This window comes from Cherax quadricarinatus, chromosome 23 (assembly GCF_038502225.1).
Source record: "Cherax quadricarinatus isolate ZL_2023a chromosome 23, ASM3850222v1, whole genome shotgun sequence".
Classification (NCBI taxonomy): Eukaryota; Metazoa; Arthropoda; class Malacostraca; order Decapoda; family Parastacidae; genus Cherax; species Cherax quadricarinatus.
Genome location: NC_091314.1, coordinates 26341770 through 26357410, shown reverse-complemented (window position 1 = coordinate 26357410; position 15641 = coordinate 26341770). Strand labels below are relative to the sequence as shown.

The 15641-nt window shown below is 45.5% G+C and overlaps 1 protein-coding gene across 10 annotated transcripts in view; it reads left to right on the top strand.

The window, feature by feature from the left end:
- Window positions 1-15641, top strand: part of LOC128685725 (mitogen-activated protein kinase kinase kinase 7-interacting protein 3 homolog) — a 639350-nt gene that overhangs the window by 317297 nt on the left and 306412 nt on the right. For 7 of the 10 annotated variants that reach the window (XM_070088020.1, XM_070088024.1, XM_070088022.1 and 4 more), the window contains one exon: window positions 6397-6442. The exons of the other annotated variants lie outside the window; for them this stretch is intronic. The gene's annotated coding sequence lies outside the window, so the exon portion shown is untranslated. The remainder of the gene's footprint in view (window positions 1-6396; window positions 6443-15641) is intronic. 10 annotated transcript variants of the gene reach the window in all.

Here is a 15641-nt window from a genome sequence, read left to right as displayed (position 1 = left end):
GGGGTTCAGTCACAAGTGGCGTTCCACAAGAATCAGTTTTTATGCCCATTGTTGTTCATAATATACATTAATGACCTTGACGAGGGAATAACAAGTGATATGAGCAAATTCGCTGACGACACAAAAATAGGTAGGATAATACGTTCAGAGGAGGATGCCACCGAACTTCAGCAGGATTTAGACAAGCTCATTTCGTGGTCAGACAAGTGGCAGTTGCAGCTCACTGTAAATAAATGCAAAGTCCTAAAGCTCGGGATTGTAAATAATCCTAGCACTTAGAAACTAAATAATATAGAACTGACCTTACAGAATGTGAAAAGGACTTGGGAGTTTTTGTAAGCAGTAAACTGAAGACAAGACAGCAATGCCTAAGCGTACATAATAAGGCAAACAGATTTACTGGGATTTATATCAAGAAGTATAACAGGAGTCCAGAGGTTATATTACTGTTCAACACATCATTATTCAGCTCATTTCTGGTCTTCATACTACAAACGGGCGTAAATCACTAGAGAACATTCAAAGAAGAATGACAAAGTTAATCCACTGCATAGGAAATCATATCGTGCGAAGATAAATTAAGATCCCTAAACCTACATTCTCTGGTAAGACGTAGCATGGAGGGAGACATGATTGAAGTGTATAAATAGAAGATGGGCATAAATAAGGATATATAAATAAGGTTCTGAGGATATCCTTTCGAGAAAACTGAAAATAATGGATTCAAATTGGATAAGTTTAGATTTAGAAAAGATGTAGGGAAGTATTAGTTTGGGTAGGTTATATCTCAACTTTATATGTCCTTGTTAAGATATAGGCAAATGATACAAAATACCGACACGATGGAAAAAGACAAATACAGTATAATGCAGTCCTCTGTTGGCAACGCTTTGCTCGCTCGGTTGGCTTTATCAAGTCAGTGTTTGTGACTTGATAAAGCCCACTGTGTGGGCGATATGTTGTCAGTAATGGATCACTTTATACGATGTCTCTCTTGTTCCATCCTTGGTAAGACCTCGTCTAGATTATGCTGCTTAGTTCTGGTCTCCATATCACAGGATGGAGATGAATGCGCTCGAAAACATGCAGAGAGGGATGAGGAAGTTGATCCCATGCGTCAGAAATCTTTCTTACAAAGATAAAGTGAAGGCACAGAGTTTGTATTATTTGGAAACGGGTAGAACGTGCTGAAAATATTCAGCCAAAACAGAAGTCAAACCCATTCAAGTTGGACCAATTTCGAGTTGGAAATGATATACGGAAGTACTGGTTTGGCAGTAGACTTGTGGATAAGTTGGAACAAACTCCCAGGTAATGTCAGTGAGGCAACAACTTTGGGTAACTATAAATATAGGTTGAACGAGTATATGTGCAGGTGTGGATGGGTGTGAGTTGGACCTACGTAACATGGGTTGGTAGGCTTAATGCAGTGTTCCTCTGTTTTTATGTCCTCATGTTTCATATAACGGAGGTAGTAGGTAAACACCTAGTAATAATGGTAGTGTTAGTGTTTTATTCGTCAGGAAACAGAACAAGTATTTCCTGTCCCGGGTCTTAATCATAGAATGTCCGCTAACTGCGACTTTAGGGCATATAACTGAGGCCTTTCACTTGCTTACCTTTCCACTTCATAAAAAAGTTAAAGATAGCATCAGATCAGCCAGGTTGTAATTGTCGTGTAGGCTTGAGGAGTGCCGACAGCAATAGGCTGCTGGATCAAGCGGTCAACAATGAAGTATGATCTTAGACCAGGCTTCAAGAGTAAATCTTGAAACCTGGCCTAATCTCAGAAAATGTAGAAAAATATTTTCGAGTCTCAATACAGTATGTGAAGTGCTGGAAGCTCCTCACCTTGTATATACACTCACGGAGATGGCTAAATTTGATAGTATATATATATAGTATAATTTGATAGTATTTATGGAGAAGTATCCAAGGTGAGGTCAGTAGTGTACACTCTGCCATAACACCTTACTGCAGTGAAGGATGCAATAGTTGGAATGAAGAAGAGCAGTAGGCGTTGTTTGTAGACCTAGTTTAGGGTGTCTTGATGGGTGTGGTGTAGGGTGTAGTGGTGGGCGTGATTTAGGATGTACTGGGCATGGTTTAGGGTACAGTGGTGGGCGTGATGTAGGATGTAGTACTGGGCATGGTTTAAGGTGCAGTGGTGGGCGTGATTTAGGATGTAGTACTGGGCATGGCTTAAGGTGCAGTGGTGGGCGTGGTTTAGGGTGTAGTGGTGGGCGTGGTGTGGTGCATTGTTGGCAGCCTCAGGGTGTAGGGGTGCCAACTGGACACCAACGATGACGCAATAACCACCCACCCCCCTACCTTTATTCCCACCCATCTCCCAACCCTAAACCCCACCACTTTTACTACTACTATTAATTAACAGCCATCATGAATTCTACCAGCACCATTGCCAAAGAGTAAAGGGACCACGACTCTTCAATACCCTCCCTTCATACATAAGGGGAATTACCAACAACCCCCCCCCCCTAGCTGTCTTCAAGCTCTACAAATTCCTCATATCATTTACTGATCAGCCGAGCTATGGTGCATACATTGGATTTTGGGTTGCGGGCACTGGCAGCCTGATCGATCAGGCCAGGAAACCTGGTCAGGGACCGGGGCCGTGAAGACTGTGACCTATGGAAGCAACTACAGGTAACCACCACCAGCACTAATGCCACCATAACTCGTCTGCCCATCCTGATGCATCCTCTCTGACCCCATACACTCACTCCTTTCATTTAGGTTTTATTTGATCTCTTTGGCGCACTCTCCGTTATTCCTGTTTGCTCTTCAAGTTTGTAGATCACCCTTTTCCGTGATATGATATCGATTTTTTTTTTACAGTCCAGGAATACACAGTCCGCGCACCCTTCTATGATTATGTTCTAGTAGGGTCGTGAGAGAGAACTTTCCTTCTCCAAACATGTGATGGTTATTATAATATATTCTCTGTTCTCCAGATGCTCCACCATTTTCCTTCTTATCTTCTTCCTTACCTTAGATAATATGCTTATCAGTGATGCAGGTCTGTAGTTCAGCGCTCCAGGTCTGTTTTCTTGCATATTGATTTAGTCACTGTTTTTCCATATTTTTGGTAATTACCCAGTTTCCGGCGACCTGTTAAAGATTTTTGTTTGTGGCGCAAACAGTGCTTTGAACTATTTTTTTTCAGACCCCATTCACATACAACATCCAAACTCGTTGTTTGTGATACATTATGTTCTCTCAAAAGTTTCTTGTTTCCCTGATGCGATGTTTTCCAGTCTCCGATGGAGTACCTTAGACACAGATGTCCTTGGCGGGGCCGGCGGGCTCTATTCGAGAAGCAAGTTATGTGAGGTTTGGCAGGACGCGAGTTTGCCCCTCCTTTTTCAGTAATCATCACTTAACGATGATACACTGTAAACAAAAAATTGGGCACACACATCTCACCTGTTTGCAGACGCTCCTGACCCTCTCCCCTCGTTCCCTCCTTCCTTAAAATGTGGAGCAAATTTTAAGTTTGCCCACAGCTTAGTCCTTTCCACTTTCATCGTAGGGATCTCTGGAACCTTTTACGAGACTTTTTAGCTGATGCTGTTTATTTTAACTTGGTATGGCAATATTTGAATTTTTGTTTTTTTTTTAGTCATGTTAGCAGTTATATTATTAATTTTATCGTTGAGTGCTGGTAATTGGTTATTAACTTGCTTGGGGGATATATGCTTGGGTTTATATCTGTTGGGGTTTTACTCTTATTAGATTGGGAGTATGGTGAGCAGGTGTGTTGGGGGTATGGTGAGCAGGTGTGTTGGGGGTATGGTGAGCAGGTGTGTTGGGGTATGGTGAGCAGGTGTGTTGGGGGTATGGCGAGCAGGTGTGTTGGGGCTATGGTGAGCAGGTGTGTTGGGGTATGGTGAGCAGGTGTGTTGGGAGTATGGTGAGCAGGTGTGTTGGGGCTATGGTGAGCAGGTATGTTGGGGGTATGGTGAGCAGGTGTGTTGGGGCTATGGTGAACAAGTATGTTGGTATGGTGAGCAGGTGTTGGGGTATGGTGAGCAGGTGTGTTGGGGCTATGGTGAGCAGGTGTGTTGGGAGTATGGTGAGCAGGTGTTGGGGCTATGGTGAGCAGGTGTGTTGGGGGTATGGTGAGCAGGTGTGTTGGGGCTATGGTGAGGTGTGTTGGGGTATGGTGAGCAGGTGTGTTGGGGCTATGGTGAGCAAGTATGTTGGTATGGTGAGCAGGTGTTGGGGTATGGTGAGCAGGTGTGTTGGGGTATGGTGAGCAGGTGTGTTTGAGGTATGGTGAGGTGTTGGGGTATGGTGAGCAGGTGTGTTGGGGTATGATGAGCAGGTGTGTTGGGGTATGGTGAGCAGGTGTGTTGGGGCTATGGTGAGCAGGTGTGTTGGGGGTATGGTGAGCAGGTGTGTTGGGGCTATGGTGAGCAGGTGTGTTGGGGTATGGTGAGCAGGTGTGTTGGGGCTATGGTGAGCAGGTGTGTTGGGGGTATGGTGAGCAGGTGTGTTGGGGCTATGGTGAGCAGGTGTGTTGGGGGTATGGTGAGCAGGTGTGTTGGGGCTATGGTGAGCAAGTATGTTGGGGGTATGGTGAGCAGGTGTTTGATTATGGTGAGCAGGTGTGTTGAGGGTATGGTGAACAGGTGTGTTGGGGGTATGGTGAGCATGTGTGGAGTATGGTGAGCAGATGTGTTTGGGGTATGGTGAGCAGGTGTGTTTGGGGTATGGTGAGCAGGTGTGTTGGGGTATGGTGAGCAGGTGCGTTGGGGTATGGTGAGCAGGTGTGTTGAGGGTTTGGTGGGCAGGTGTGTTGGGGTATGGTGAGCAGATGTGTTGGGGTATGATGAGCAAGTGTGTTGGGGTATGGTGAGCAGGTTTGTTGGGGTATGGTGAGTAGGTGTGTTGGGTATGATCAGGTGTGTTGGGGTATGGTGAGCAGGTTTGTTGGGGTATGGTGAGCAGGTGTTGGGGTATGGTGAGCAGGTGTGTTGGGTATGGTGAGCAGGTGTGTTGAGGTATGGTGAGCAGGTGTTGGGGTATGGTGAATAGGTGTGTTGGGGTATGGTGAGCAGGTGTGTTGGGGTATGGTGAGCAGGTGTGTTGGGGTATGGTGAGCAGATGTGTTGGGGTATGGTGAGCAGGTGTGTTGGGGTATGGTGAGCAGGTGTGTTGGGGTATGGTGAGCAGGTGTGTTGGGGTATGGTGAGGTGTGTTGGGGTATGGTGAGCAGGTGTGTTGGGGTATGGTGAGCAGGTGTGTTGGGGTTTCGTGAACGGGTGTGTTGGGGTATGGTGAACAGGTGTGTTGGGGTATGGTGAGCAGGTGTGTTGGGGTATCGTGAGGAGGTGTGTTGGGGTATGGTGAGCAGGTGTGTTGGGATACGGTGAGCAGGTGTGTTGGGGTATGGTGAGCAAGTGTGTTGGGGTATGGTGAGCAGGTGTTGGGTATGGTGAGCAGGTTTGTTGGGGTATGGTGAGCAGGTGTGTTGGGGTATCGTGAGCAGGTGTGTTGGGGTATCGTGAGGTGTTAGGGTATGGTGAGCAGGTGTGTTGGGGTATGGTGAGCAGGTGTGTTGGGGTATGGTGAGCAGGTGTGTTAGGGTATCGTGAGCAGGTGTGTTGGGGTATCGTGAGGTGTGTTAGGGTACGGTGAGCAGGTGTGTTGGGATATGGTTAGCAGGTGTGTTGGGGTATGGTGAGCAGGTGTGTTCTGGTATGGTGAGCAGGTGTGTTGGGGTATGGTGAGCAGGTGTGTTGGGGTATGGTGAGGTGTGTTGGGGTATGGTGAGCAGGTGTGTTGAGGTATGGTGAGCAGGTGTGTTCTGGTATGGTGAGCAGGTGTGTTGGGGTATGATGAGCAGGTGTGTTGGGGTATGGTGAGCAGGTGTGTTGGGGTATGGTGATCAGGTGTTGGGGTATGGTGAGCAGGTGTTAGGGTATGGTGAGCAGGTGTGTTGGGGTATGGTGAGCAGGTGTGTTGGGGTATCGTGAGCAGGTGTGTTGGGGTATGGTGAGCAGGTGTGTTGGGGTATCGTGAGCAGGTGTGTTGGGGTGAATGGCTTCTTTTTCTTTCTGTATATGTTTGCATGGCGTGACCCCTCAAGGGAAGGTTCCTTGACGCTGGTGAGGGGCTCTTGATCTTGGGAATTGAATCTGTCTTATGGTTCCCTGAATTGAGCCTGAATACCTTCCATCCCCCCCCTCTCTCAGGCTCTCTATAATCCCTACGGGTTTAGCGCTCCCCATAATAATAACAATAATATAATAATGCATTGCGTGTAACAACGGGTGATTGTATGGCAGGTATTGTATGTGGCAACATGTTTGTGGCAGGTGTTGGTCATGGTAACATGCGACAATGTGTGACAGTTTTTTTGTGTTGCAGGTGAGGGCAGCTGCTGCGACATATCTCTGCCAACTTGACAACTATGGTAAGATTAAGACAAATATTTTGATCTCCTTTATTTTGAATATTTTGTGAAGTTATGCTTATACTAAAATATGAGGTGAGACTGGTAAGCCGAACTTATTCAGCAGACCAACACTTGAACCTGTCTGCCACCTGCAACCTTGTTAATCTTATAAACTTGGATTATTTGGTACGTTACTGTGTGGGGGAGGGATGTGCGCGCATTTAATTTTACTAACTTAATTGTGGTTGCAAGGGTCGATTCTCAGCACCTGGCCCCGTTTCTCGGCTGTCCGCTAAGGTTTCACACACTCCTGGCTGCGTGAGCCCAGTCATACTTATTCCTAAAGCTGTGTATGGATTCGCCTCTATCACTTCGTTGAGTAGATTGTTCTACTTCCTGGCTAAAGAAGTATTTCCTTGTATTTCATTTGTGCTTTTAACTTCCAGCTATGGTCTCTCTCACTCTCCGTGTCAGTTTCTCTCATTATGATGTACGCCATAATCATGTCATCTTTGGTCCTTCTGTCATCTAGTGCCGTCAGGTTTAGCTCCTCTAGCCTCTCCTCTTAGTTCATATCTCTCAGCTGTGGTACTAGTTTTGTTGCAGACCTTTGCACTTACTCCAATTTTACATGCTTTACCAGATGCGTGTTCCATACTAGGGGTGCATGTTCTAAGATACTCTAAGGTTGTGAATGCCTTCTTGTTGATATTCCTGAAGGCTGCCCTTAAATTTGACAGTCTCGCGTTTGTTGCATTGGATATTGTGTTGATGTGCGCCTCAAGCGAAATTCACGGGACTTTGCTCACCCCGAGGTCCTTCTGTTTCAGGAAGATTAGGTAAGGTAAGATTTGCTACCATTGTTCTCTGAACCCGTACAGTCTCGGACGTCTTTGACCTCCGATTTTTATACCTTTGCACATCCTGGGGTTATATTAAAATAGCCGCTTATTACACCAGTCATGCAGCTTGTTAGATACATTTGTAGCTTTTCCTGTTCTACTCCTGTTTGTATTCTTATCATTAGTTTTACATCTGCTAGGAAGGACAGCCCTGAGTCGATTTCCTGTGTTATATTCACATTCACAAGAAACAGTATTGGTCTGAGTGCTGACCCTTTTGTGTGTGTTGGGGGGGGGGAGGTAGGTGCAGGCTGACAGGCAGGGGGTTGGGTGTGGAGGGGAGGGAGAAATAATAAGAAAATGCTGGACTACAAATATGAAAAAATACCAGTGAAAAATATGTAAATGGAAATGCCTGAGAGTTTTCACGTCTTTACACACACATCCTAGGAGGAAGCAGGTTTGTGAGTAAATGCACCGAAGTGCTCAAGTATTTCTGTTGTTACTTTTTCAGCAGTATTTTTAATGTAGAATTTTTCAAGAAACAGCTGGACATCCTTTTCTGTAAGTTCCAGATCAGTCCGGATTGTCATGGTTGTGTGCACCTGCAGGGGACTATCATAAATAACCTGATTGACCAAACAGGACACGGGCTGCTGCTCTGGTAGAACCCTTGAAACCAGTCGCAGGTAAATCATAGTCTAACACACACACACACACACACACACACACACACACACACACACACACACACACACACACACACACACACACACAGTCATGAAGATCGGGGAAAGGTAAAGAAGACCGCAGACGGAGTACAGTCTAAGGGGCAAAAAACTACAAACCTCACTCAGGGAAAAGGATCTTTGAGTCTGTATAATACCGAGCACATTTCCTGAGGCGCACATCAATTAAATAACTGTTGCAGCGTATGGGTGACAAGCGAACCTAAGAATAGCATTCCGACATCTCAGTAAGGAGTCCCCTCAAGGGAGGTTTCTTGATGCTGGTGAGGGGCTCTTGATCTAGGGGATTGGATCTGTGCTCTGGTTCCTTAAATTGAGCCTAAATACCTTCCATCGCCCACATGCGCTGTATAATCCTACGGGTTTAGTTATCGTTCCGGACCCTGTACACCATATACGTCAGGCCCATTTTGGAGTATGCAGCTCCAGTTTGGAACCCACACCTGGCCACATCAGGAAACTAGAGAAAGTGCAAAGGTTTGCAACGAGACTAGTCCCGGACCTAAGGGGCATGTCCTACGAGGAGAGGTAAAGGGAACTCGACCTGACGACACTGGAGGACAGGAGGGACATGATAACGATATAAAATACTGAGGGGAATTGAGAAGGTGAACAGAGACAGGATGTTCCAGAGATGGGACACGACTACAAAGGGGTCACAATTGGAAGTTGAAGATTCAGATGAGTCATAGAGATATTAGGAAGTATTTCTCCATTCATTGAGTTGTCAGGAAGTGGAATAGTCTGGAAAGTGAGGTAGTGGAGGCAGGTACCATACATAGCTTTAATTAAGAGGTGTGAGAAAGGTCATGGAGCAGGGAGAGAATGGACCTAGGGGCGACCCGTGAAGAGGCGGGGCCAGGAACTATAAATCAATCTCTGCAACCATAATTAGGTGAGTATACGCACGCGCGCACACACACACACACACACACACACACACACACACACACACACACACACACACACACACACACACACACACACACACACACACACACACACACACACACAGAGTGTGGAGCACCTGGAAAGAAACAAGTGTATAATTGACAACCAGCATGGTTTCAGGGAAGGAAAATCCTGTGTCACAAATCTACTAGAGTTTTATGACAAGGTGACAGAAGTAAGACAAGAGAGAGAGGGGTGGATCGACTGCATTTTTTTGGACTGCAAAAAGGCCTTTGACACAGTTCCTCACAAGAGGTTACTGAAAAAGCTAGAAGATCAGGCACACATAACAGGAAAGGCACTGCAATGGATCAGAGAATACCTGACAGGGAGGCAACAACGAGTCATGGTACGTGACGAGGTGTCAGAGTGGGCGCTTGTGACAAGCGGGGTTCCACAGGGGTCAGTCCTAGGACCTGTGCTGTTCTTGGTATATGTGAACGACATAACGGAAGGGATAGACTCAGAAGTGTCCTTGTTTGCAGATGTGAAGTTAATGAGAAGAATCAAATCGAATGAGGATCAGGCAGGACTACAAAGAGACCTGGACAGGCTGCAAGCCTGGTCCAGCAACTGGCTCCTTGAGTTTAACCCTGCCAAATGCAAAGTCATGAAGATTGGGGAAGGGCAAAGAAGACCGCAGACACAATATAGTTTAGATGGCCAAAGACTGCAAACCTCACTCAAGGAAAAAGATCTGGGGGTGAGTATAACACCGAGCATATCTCCTGAGGCGCACATAAATCAGATAACTGCTGCAGCATACGGGCGCCTGGCAAACCTACGGATAGCGTTCCGATACCTCAGTAAGGAGTCGTTCAAGACACTGTATACCATTTACGTCAGGCCCATACTGGAGTATGCAGCACCAGTTTGGAATCCACACCTAATCAAGCACGTCAAGAAATTAGAGAAAGTGCAAAGGTTTGCAACAAGACTAGTCCCAGAGCTACGGGGATTGTCCTACGAAGAAAGGTTGAGGGAAATCGGCCTGACGACACTGGAGGCCAGGAGGGTCAGGGGAGACATGATAACGACATATAAAATACTGCGGGGAATAGACAAGGTGGACAAAGACAGGATGTTCCAGAGATGGGACACAGACACAAGAGGTCACAATTGGAAGTTGAAGACTCAGATGAATCGAAGGGATGTTAGGAAGTATTTCTTCAGTCATAGAGTAGTCAAGTCGTGGAATAGTCTAGAAAGTGAAGTAGTGGAGGCGGGAACCATACATAGTTTTAAGGTGAGGTATGATAAAGCTCATGTAGCAGGGAGAGAGAGGACCTAGTAGCAATCAGTGAAGAGGCGGGGCCAGGAGCTATGACTCGACCCCTGCAACCACAAATAGGTGAGTACAAATAGGTGAGTACAGACAGAACAAAATCGGAACGACAGCAGCTGAGGGAGAGGACAAAAAAGCGAAAGGAGCTAGGAAAAGAGACAAGGATGGAACTAGCAGAGGTCAGTCAGAGCAGAACAGAACAGCAAGGGCAAGCGCACACACAACTATTCTCGGAACCATACAACCTATCACACCATCCCAACACACACTACAATCCATACTCACAGCCTCCACCCAACACCGAGCTATAGAATCCCACAGTATGCCACCAGGTCTCCCACCCTCACAGGCCCCCCAAACCACAGTGTTGGAAAGGAAACTGAAGGTATGGTATACAAACACTGATGGAATAACAAATAAGTGGGAGGAGTGGCATGAAAGAGTCAAAGAAGCATCATCGGACATCATAGCTCTCACAGAAATCAAGCTTACAGGTATGATAACAGATGCCATCTTTCCAACGGGATACCAAATCCTGAGGAAAGACAGAGGGAACAGGGGGGGTGGAGGAGTGGCGTTGCTGATCAAAAATCGCTGGAATTTTGATGAGCTGGAGAGAGGAGACAGCGGAGAAGAAAGTGATTACATAGCGGGAACACTTCACTCTGGAGGTCCCAAGGTGGTAATAGCAGTGATGTATAACCCAACACAGAACAGCAGGAGGCCAAGGCAAGAGTATGACGAGAGCAATAGAGCGATGGTTGACACACTGGCTAGAGTGGCCAGAAGAGCTCATGCATGCAGGGCAAAGCTCCTGATCATGGGTGACTTTAACCACAAGGAGATCGATTGGGAGAACTTGGACCCACATGGGGGCCAAGATACATGGAGGGCTAAGATGATGGAGGTGGTACTGGAAAACTTCATGTGCCAACACGTAAGGGACACTACAAGAGAGAGAGGAGAGGATGAACCAGCAAGGCTGGACTTAGTATTCACCTTGAGTAGTGCAGATATCGAGGTCATCACATATGAAAGACCCCTTGGGGCCAGTGACCATGTGGTTTTAAGCTTCGAATACACAGTAGAGCTACAAGTGGAGGGAGAAGCAGGAAGGCCAGGACGAATGAAGCCAAACTACAAGAAAGGGGACTACACAGGAATGAGGAACTACCTGAACGGGGTTCAGTGGGACAGAGAACTGGCAGGAAAGCCAGTTAATGAGATGATGGAATATGTAGCAACAAAATGCAAGGAGGCTGAGGAGAGGTTTGTACCCAAGGGTAACAGGAATAATGAAAAAGCCAGGATGAGTCCATGGTTTACCCAAAGGTGCAGGGAGGCAAAAACCAAGTGTGCTAGGGAATGGAAGAAATATAGAAGGCAAAGGTCCCAGGAGAATAAGGAGAACAGTCGTAGAGCCAGAAACGAATATGCACAGATAAGAAGGGAGGCCCAAAGACAATATGAAAATGACATAGCAGCGAAAGCTAAATCTGACCCGAAACTGTTGTACAGCCACATCAGGAGGAAAACAACAGTCAAGGACCAGGTAATCAGGCTAAGGAAGGAAGGAGGAGAGACAACAAGAAATGACCGTGAAGTATGTGAAGAACTCAAGAGATTCAAAGAAGTGTTTACAGAGGAGACAGAAGGGACTCCAGAAAGACGGAGAGGTGGGGCACACCACCAAGTGCTGGACACAGTGCACACAACCGAGGAAGAAGTGAAGAGGCTTCTGAGTGAACTAGATACCTCAAAGGCAATGGGGCCAGATAACATCTCCCCATGGGTATTGAGAGAGGGAGCAGAGGCGCTATGTGTACCCCTAACAACAATATTCAATACATCTATCGAAACAGGGAGATTGCCTGAGGCATGGAAGACAGCAAATGTAGTCCCAATCTTTAAAAAAAGGAGACAGACATGAAGCATTAAACTACAGACCAGTGTCACTGACATGTATAGTATGCAAAATCATGGAGAAGATTATCAGGAGAAGAGTGGTGGAACACCTAGAAAGGAACGATCTCATCAACAGCAGCCAACATGGTTTCAGGGACGGGAAATCCTGTGTCACAAACCTACTGGAGTTCTATGACATGGTGACAGCAGTAAGACAAGAGAGAGAGGGGTGGGTGGATTGCATTTTCTTGGACTGCAAGAAGGCGTTTGACACAGTTCCACACAAGAGATTGGTGCAAAAACTGGAGGACCAAGCAGGGATAACAGGGAAGGCACTACAATGGATCAGGGAATACTTGTCAGGAAGACAGCAGCGAGTCATGGTACGTGGCGAGGTGTCAGAGTGGGCACCTGTGACCAGCGGGGCCCCGCAGGGGTCAGTCCTAGGACCAGTGCTGTTTCTGGTATTTGTGAACGACATGACGGAAGGAATAGACTCTGAGGTGTCTCTGTTTGCAGATGACGTGAAGTTGATGAGAAGAATTCACTCGATCGAAGACCAGGCAGAACTACAAAGGGATCTGGACAGGCTGCAGACCTGGTCCAGCAATTGGCTCCTGGAGTTCAATCCCACCAAGTGCAAAGTCATGAAGATTGGGGAAGGGCAAAGAAGGCCGCAGACAGAGTACAGTCTAGGGGGTCAGAGACTACAAACCTCACTCAAGGAAAAAGATCTTGGGGTGAGTATAACACCAGGCACATCTCCTGAAGCGCACATCAACCAAATAACTGCTGCAGCATATGGGCGCCTAGCAAACCTCAGAACAGCATTCCGACATCTTAATAAGGAATCATTTAGGACCCTGTACACCGTGTACGTTAGGCCCATATTGGAGTATGCGGCACCAGTTTGGAACCCACACCTAGCCAAGCACGTGAAGAAAGTAGAGAAAGTGCAAAGGTTTGCAACAAGACTAGTCCCAGAGCTAAGAGATATGTCCTACGAGGAGAGGTTAAGGGAAATCAACCTGACGACACTGGAGGACAGGAGAGATAGGGGGGACATGATAACGACATACAAAATACTGAGAGGAATTGACAAGGTGGACAAAGACAGGATGTTCCAGAGATTGGACACAGTAACAAGGGGACACAGTTGGAAGCTGAAGACACAGATGAATCACAGGGATGTTAGGAAGTATTTCTTCAGCCACAGAGTAGTCAGTAAGTGGAATAGTTTGGGAAGCGATGTAGTGGAGGCAGGATCCATACATAGCTTTAAGCAGAGGTATGATAAAGCTCACGGCTCAGGGAGAGTGACCTAGTAGCGATCAGTGAAGAGGCGGGGCCAGGAGCTCGGACTCGACCCCCGCAACCTCAACTAGGTGAGTACACACACACACACACACACACACACACACACACACACACACACACACACACACACACACACACACACACACACACACACACACACACACACACACACGCCTTTTTTTTCTCTCATAAACATGCGGGATAACAGGTATATCTTGCTACTTCTACTTACACTTGCCTCACCCTACACATGCATATACGTACATATATATCTACACACCCATCTGAGGTTTCTATTTTCTTAATAGTTCTTGTTCTTTGTTTCCTGTTGTCTGCATGGGGAAGTGGAAAAGAATTCTTCGTCCGTAAGCCATGCATGTAGTAAGAAGGGACTAAAATGCTGGGAACAGAGCTAGTGACCCTTTCTCCTGTATAAATTACTAAATTTGGAAACGAAAACTTTCGGTTCTCTTTTTAGGTCACACTGCCTCGATGGGATTCAGCCTGTGTGTTAAAAAATTATGTATGTCGTGGCAAATAGGTAAAACTGGTCAGTTAGCAAGAACTCGTTTAAAATTAAGTCCTTTATAAAATTTTCTCTTATACGTTTAAAGATATATTTTTTCACTTATGTTAATATGGAAATTAATGATTTTATACCAAAAGACATTTAGGAAACTTACCTAACCTTATTGTAACAAGCGCAATTTAATTTAGCCTAATCCAACTAAATATCTTTTATATAAGTTTACAATAATTTAAGAAACACAGTGAAATATATATTTTTTCGTTAGGTTCAGAATGATTTTTGAGAAATTATTGCATACACAAATTTTAGCTTGCCCTATTCGGCAAGAAGTGCATTGCTATTTAAGCCAAAATCACAAGTTTTACATATTTGGCACATTTTATATATATATATATATATATATATATATATATATATATATATATATATATATATATATATATATATATATATATATATATACATATATATATATACACACACACACACACATACGTACATGCATACATACGTACATACATACATACACATATACATACACACACACACACATACACACACACACACACACACATACACACACACACACACACACACACACACACACACACACACACACACACACACACACACACACACACATTAATTCAGTGATTATTAGATACACCTGTACACCTTCTTATTAATGCAAGTGTCTAATCAGCCAGTCATGTGACAGTTCCCCAATACCTAAAAATCGTGCAGACATGTGAAGAGGTTCAGTTGTTTAGACATCAAAATGAGGAAGAAAAGTGATCTACTTCAACCGTGAAATGGTTGTTGGTGCCAGACGGGGTGGTTTGAGTATTTCAGAAACCTCTGATCTCCTGGAATTGTCTTGCAGAACAGTCTCTCAGAGTTTATGGAGAATAGTATGAAAAAAAAAAACATCCAGTGAGTGGCAGTTCTGTGGGCAAAAAGTCTTGTTAATGAGAGGTCAGAGGAGAGTGGCCAGACTGGCTCAAGCTGGCGTGAAGGCAAAAGTAACTCGATTGACCAGGCATTACAACAGGTGTATGCAGAAGAGCATCTCTGAATGCACAACATGTTGAACCTTGAAGTGGATGGGCTTTAGCAGCAGACCACACTGGGTTCCACTCCTGTCAGCAAAGAATAAAAATTTGAAGCTGCAGTAGCCACAGGCTTGCTAAAACTGGACAGTTGATGATTGGAAAAAATATCACTGATCTGATGAATTGCGATTTATGCTGTGACATGCAGATGATAGGGTCAGAATTTGGCATAAACCTTTGGGATGTGGTGAAACCGGGTATTCGCAGCATGAATGTACAGCCTACAAATCTGCAGCAACTGCGTGGTGCTATCATGTCAACAAGGTCCTGAATCTCTAATGACTGTTTCCAGCATCTTAGAATGGTTTTCTCGATTCAAAGCAGGACGAACATCAGCTGAGGATGATGAACGCTTTTGTCGTCTATCAAAGTCAAAAATAGATGCCTGTATTGGAAAAGTGAGGACGTATACAGGATATTGCAAGTGCTGTTCGAATTATGGATCGTGTCGATTCATTTTGACTGAAAATTTAAACGTGAGGAGAGTGGCTGCGAAATTTGTGCCTCACTTGTTGACACAAAACCAG